Source organism: Pseudorasbora parva, chromosome 9 (genome assembly GCF_024679245.1).
Source record: "Pseudorasbora parva isolate DD20220531a chromosome 9, ASM2467924v1, whole genome shotgun sequence".
Taxonomy (NCBI): Eukaryota; Metazoa; Chordata; class Actinopteri; order Cypriniformes; family Gobionidae; genus Pseudorasbora; species Pseudorasbora parva.
Window position 1 is genome coordinate 9,601,785 of NC_090180.1, and position 7,107 is coordinate 9,608,891.

Below are 7,107 nucleotides of genomic sequence, written 5' to 3' on the forward strand. Positions count from 1 at the left end.
ACTGTTCATTTTCAATTAGTGGACGTTAGTAAAAATACATTATCTAGAATACGACAGTTTAGAGAGAAAATATTTAATTTCGTTGGTGTGAATGGACGTCAGAGTTTTCCCAGCATGAAGTCATTATTGGGGCAGAGGCTTTGTGTGGAGCGACGAGGTGAACGTGCCGCAGCTGAGCACTGTGGTCTGAGGTGGTCTGTTCCACTGTGAGCACAGAGCAGTGTGAGAATTAGGGGAAAGTTCATGCTCAGAGAAAGCCAGCATTCACTAGAGCCCTGTGAAGACTGCTCTCGGTTACCTCTTCAGGTGATGCCAGAGAATTTGCCTCGCCCATTGAAAAGCAATACTCCTGTTTTGTTGTTGTTATTTTGTCTTGCGATACAAAGGATTAGGTGTTTATTCCAGTTGATATCAAAGTACAAGGTTTACAGAGTTTACCCTTCAGTTTTCGAAAGCTTTTCGGGGTTTCAGAGAGAGATTTGCTTGTTTTTACAGTGTACTTTTCAGACATGGTCAAAACAGGATTTGAAGTTTGGAAACTGAAAGTGGAGCAGAAGCCAGGACTTGATTATTGGGGAAAATAAAGTCAGTCACGACTGGAATTATATCTCTAATATAAAGAAATTAAATACTTTTAATTATTTTGATCAAAAGTGACAGTAAATATATTACAATATAACATGTATTTTAATATTGTAGTAATACTTCTCAGTATTACTGTTTTTTTGTTTAAATAATGCAGCCATGATCAACATATGATTAAAGAGTTCTTTCAAAAACTAAAAACACAAAAAATACTGACCCCAAACTTTTAAAAGGCAGAGCATGACTCGGTGACAGAGGCAGACAGTAGTGGAGTATTTTTACTTTCTACTCAAGTACATTTTTAAGTATACTTTATCACTGTTTTCCTTCCAAAGCATAATTTATAATGCCATACTTTTTACTGCACTACATTTCATAAATAAAAATGGTTGTTTTCTTATCTTTAATACTTAATTACATTAAAAAGGTACTTTCTCTAACTTGTAAAACTTTGAATTACTTTCCCTTGAGTAAAAGTATATAGTACTACATTTTTTATGTAATTAAGTATTAGATGACATTCAATATGAAATGTGTTCCAGTAAAACGTACAATATTATGTTTTGGAATGTTGTGAAGTAAAAGTTTTCCAATGAAGAACACCGATAAAGTACACTTGAAAAACAAAATTACTTAGAAATTAAAAATACTTCACTACTGTCCGCCTCTGCTCTAATGTGATGCACAGGTAAACATTTCACATTTGAATTTTAAGCCTGAAGGGTGTTTCATGAATAATGTTGGACTGACAAAGCATTTTCTACCAGTACGAGTCCTTGTAAACCAACTCTCAGGGTGTGTTTGCTTTTCAATGCCAATGACGTGAGGCAAGCAATAAAACAAACACTTTTTCAGTTGTTTCAGCTGGTCACGTAATGCATGCATGCTTTTGGTGGATCACTCTAATTAAACACCTACACTGTTTTGGTTAGTACTTGAATAGCTATCAGACAGAGGGTTATATATTAAACCAGTTGATGATCAAATGAACTACCACTCTATACAATGACTGGTCAGAACATTTGGCGTTGGATTTTAATGTACGCATCATCTGTGAAGCACAAGGCATATGCATCTTTCCTAACAGCCAGAGTCTTTTCAGATGCTGAATAGCCCTGAAGTGAATCATTAGCATATGAATGACAGGGAAATTCAGTATCTGCCCTGTCTACGAGTTTCCCAGAAACACTGATGACAGCAGTTAGTCATCTGCACAAGTCACGCTGCCGGAACCAAAGGAACAGCTGCATTTTTTACTCTAATATGCTCCCGGCAAGACAACCTTTTACCCACATTCTAAATGTGCAACATCTGCATCACAGAAGCACATCGAGATTTATGCGAAAGAGGCGCTATAGGTGCATAAGATGTGGGCGACCAATGAAATGTTAACAGAATCATTGTTAAAATAAATCAGAGTTAAAAAAAAACTTAAGTTCCTCTTATTGAAGAAGGTTTGTTAAAATATGTTTTGATAACCACAATTACTGAGGTCATACTTTAATAGTCAACACAAATCATGCTCTTATTAGCTGTCACATGGTGAACATCTGACTCTCCATTGCATTTATATACATATCTACTGCTCAAAGGTATTTGCCTTCATTTTCATTCAATCATCCATCAGAAACATTTTGATTGGCCATATGTGATGCTGAACTGTATTGACAGTACAGTATTTACAGTAAGAGAGTATATTTACTAGAAGATATCTGTGTATTTTACGCAATTGCATAATAACAGGTGCCGCCCATCCTTTATTCTGTTTAAACGCCTGTTTTTAAAGAGCATTGTTAAGCAAGAAATTCCTCGGTTCATATCACGTAACAGTACTGTCATATCATCCTCTTCTTCATGTATTGTATTACTTCTGTTATTGTGATGTTGAGGACTGTTGAGAAACCATGCCTGAACTACAACTGTTAATGTGGAAGGCAATCCTTTGAGACATCTTTCAGACTTTTCCAGAACAAGGGCCAATTTGTTTATAGATTACCATAGACTACTATGTTGCATGCTTGATAATAATGAAACGAAAGATAAAGAGACAAAGGTAACTGAAAGTTCTTTGCTCAGAGCAGAACTGAACTACTCCATAACAGTTTGTTCTGAGCGTACACTAAACCACATCTGGGCATGTGTTCAACAGCATACGTGCTTGAAAGGAGAACATTTTGGGACTGTCCAGAGAAAGTTCTTCTGCCTCCTTGTGGTCAAATATAGAGGTTATCTTCCATCAGCCAAAATCCAACAGATCAGCGCATGGCCTTCATCATCGCCTCAAGGTCTGTTATTCAAACATTCCTAAAGCACTGGAAATAACACATTTCCTTTCTAGTTAGAACACATATAGTCCTGCAGTGAATCTCTGATGTGCTTTCTGTATATGGACGATTACCTTTATAGCACTATTGTTGTATACTCTTCATCCAAAACCATGCAGTTAATTTACTGGTTTAAATTACATTTCTATAAAAAAAACAAAAATCTCTTTTTCTCCCCACTTTTGACTACCAATCCGAGGCACATCAATTCATTTTCAGCCTCAGGTTTTTCAGACCCAGCATTTGTAGCTTACATTTTAATATAATGATTTCACAACACAACAGTGCAAAATGAGAGAGCATGAAAATAAAGTACTTTATTGCTCAAGATTCCATGAGGCATTTTAAAAACAATCATAATAAATATGGGTTTACATATTCAGTTATAAAACTCATTCAGTTCTGATCATTTCATTTTTGTAGAGGATCATCTAAATTTGTAAACAGGATCATTTGTATATTTCTGATTTAGTTTTGTGCCTATATGTCAAATAGCTACATTAGGACAGCACTAAATAAAGAAACGAGAGTGAGTGTGCAAAGCTTTGTCTCAATCAACAGTTAAAGACTAAGTCTGATTAATCAGCAGAGGACAGCAGCTTGACTACATTAGGTTCATTTAATATGATACTGATATGACAAAATGCCGCAACTGTTATATATTTACATTCTGAACTCTTGCAGGCAGCATCTGATATTCTCTGTGCCCTTTCAGTTTTTAGTGGTGCATGGCATGGTACTATTTTGGTTGAGCATTCATTCAGATCCTGCAAAGATGAGAGACAAACTGACAACTGATTCAGCTCAAATATATGCACGGTGCATTGCTGAATCTATTAGTGTGGAACTCTTGAGACTGGGAGAGGATGTACTACATACTTTGCAATGCATAAATATCTTAACAGTTTTCAGCTGGAGCTGTGTGCAGTCATACAGGACCCCTACAAATTCTTTTTTTGAAAAAAAAAATGTACGCATGAATTTTCTGCTCATTATTTTCTCAATTGGGTTTTATTGATGCTGATGTTCATTCACTCGCCCCAGACGTACAAATGCAAGATGCTTTTTACACAAGCTTCACTTCTCTTTTCTTTTAGAATAAACCATATTCCTTTTCTGAGAAACTTAAAGGATTGCTTTTAAGGAGTTTAGTGTTAAAAGAACCAGTTTGGAGAAATGACTAGTGCACCACATAATACTTCTGAGTAATGGGAACCATCACATATTTTGCTTTTTAGACAGTAATAAGCCAAAGTCCCATTCCTTTAGCCGCATTAATGACTGCATCCTTAGACTATCTGCAAACAACATTATTTTTCTTGCCTTATTACCTCCGGGCACCCAGTCAGTTCTAGAATTGCAGCCCTTCATGTAACATTTCTGTCAGTTGAGTTTGATCGGATTTCAACATTTTATAAAACACTTTTCTAGTGTTGAGTTTTCCTATTTAACTTTCAGAACATCTGCTATAGGCAACCCCCGGTGTCTTTAAAAATACACAACATTAGGAAATTGTTAACCTTTTATCCCCTAAGGAGTCCTAGACAAGAGGCAAAACAAATGGAGAACTGGGAGCGTGCAGACAGTGCATTTTTCCATGATCTGCAAAGACGATATGCCACATGTCTATACATATTCCAGAAGCAGAAAGATGTTTAACTCTATGGGAACTGCTTCTCATGGAATAAACAGAAAATGTACAGTATAGCCAATATCCTCACACAGTGGTGCCTTTTTCATAACTACATAATATTTCTGTCTTTTTTCTTTACGTTCACTAGATTTATATGCTATGTTTATATATTTTCTTTATACCCTACACAATGTACATTTTGCTCTACCAACCACAACTGTTCCAAACAAAACCAAAGCTCCACTCCTAAAGTTGTTGCAAACGACTGGCGTAACAATGTAACCTGCAGAAAGAGTCGCTGTAAAATCACCTCTGCTAATGCACAGACTGACTGTCTGGAACGGGCAAACATAGACAAGCGGCTCCATGAAGAACCTTTAACATCATGGCAACCATTTCAGTGCACAGAAGGTTCTTTATAATGGAAAAAAGTTCTTCTGATTACTAAAATGTTCTTAACACTAAGAAAAAAAAGGTCCTTTTAAAGGGGGGGTGAAACACATTTAGTTTCAGTCAATCTCATGTCAATCTTGAGTACCTATAGAGTAGTATTGCATCCTTCATATCTCCAAAAAGTCTTTAGTTTTATTATATTTATAAAAGAAATATAGGCTGTACCGAGTCTCTCCGGAAAAAACCGAGCGGCTGGAGACGTATCGTGTGGGCGGAGCTAAAGAATGACAAGTGCGGAAAGCGGTGACGTCCTCAAACGTGGAGAAGAAAACGCTACCCTAAATCAGATTCAACTAATACATATATGATCCAGAATCATTCGGAGGCTGAAATAAATTGAACAGGAGAAGCAACAACAGCAGGACGTCCGTCTCTGTGGTATGTACTGTATTTAGTGTCCTGTCAACATTTGTGTGTATTTACTCGCAGTTTATGAGGACATGATTCGGTTTATGGACTATTGTATGCGACTAAACCTTAGCAGCAGCAAGCAAAACGGTTTTGCACGTCAGACTAGTGTAACGTTATACATAGAACAACAATGGAGTAACGTTAGCGCATTTGAATGACGAAGCACGCGATCGTGTCGTTTACTGATGTTTACTCATGCGACGATAGCCAACAGCATACACATTTGAAGTAGTTTTACTCACCAGCTGCTTCCAAAGCAGGACCGAACCTTTATCGCTGGGACCGCTCCGTCAAAAACACACTTCTTTGGTATGATTTGGTGAAGTCCTGTGACAGCAGTGACCGTGGAGATTCATGATGTTGTGAAGCTTCCCGTCATTTCTGCGTTCAAATCGGTTCAAATGCAGCGCTGCCTTCCCGGAATGCTGTGCTGAAGCGTTGAAGTCGCTTGATGTCACTCATAGGAATAAAGTGGAGCGCGGCGCGGACTATAACGACATAAGTGTTCACGGACGACTGGATCTGCAGCTGAGAGCAGTGTTTATGGGCATGCATTTGCTCTCTCGCCTCTGGCCACGCGCACGCGCGCCCTACCGGGAGAAGAGCCCGTACGGCCCATACAAGGACCTTCTGCTCTATCGACGTCAAGCTGACCCATACTCGAAAAAAACTCTCAGTAACTTGTGAGAAACCGGAAGGAGTATTTTTGACACAGAAATACTCCATCAAACGTCCAACATTTGTTTTTGAAACTTTGTCTATGTTTAGGATGGGAATCCAAGTCTTTAACAGTGTAAAAAGCTCAGTATGCATGAAACAGCATTTCACCCCCCCTTTAATAACTGTCCACTGACATTTTTGGGGGTAACCAAAAATCAAGTGGAGGGTCAGTTCTGGTCACGTTAGTCAAGCTTGAATCTTATCACGTCTACATAAGAATATGATGTCTATCACAGCATATATATAAGCTCCTTCAGTACTACACTCTAAAAAATTGGTGCTATTTGGCACTAAAAGTAGGTCTTGGCTTGTAATCATAGGGGAGCCACTTTTAAAGGTGAACTTTTTAAATCTTTAAAGGTGCTCTATAGCACCTTTGTCAAATGGTGCTATGTAAAACCCATAAGAGGTGCTATATTGCATTTGATTTCTTCCTCAATAATGGTGCTAAACGACACCAACAGTAGTTCTTTGGCATGTAAAGAACCTTTAAGGGGCTTGAAAGGTTCTTTGAACCATACAGTGGCTTAACAGGTTCTGTAACGGTGCACTCAGTCATCCCAAAGAACTGCTGAAGAACCCCTGAATCACCAAGATTTGGTACTATACAGCACTTAAAGTGGTTCCCCTATGATTACAAACCAAAAAAAAACAAAAACACTTTTAGTACTATAGCACCGATCAGCTACTATCGTGAACTCATTTACCCTACTCCATCCCCAGCTCCTCCTCTCATCCAGTCAGGGTTTGGTATTCTGAATCCCCTTGAATCAGACTATACAGACTATATTCCAGCAAATTTCATACCGATTAACCCCTAAATGCATGAATGTTTCGCCAATTATTATTTATTGGGCTCCTTAGCACAGATGAATCTCTACCTGTATAAAATGCTATATTTAATATTAAAATAAAGCGTATTTTGTTAGCTTTTGGAGCTTGGAAGGGTTTTATACCTTCATCATTGTCCTTGTCAAAGCT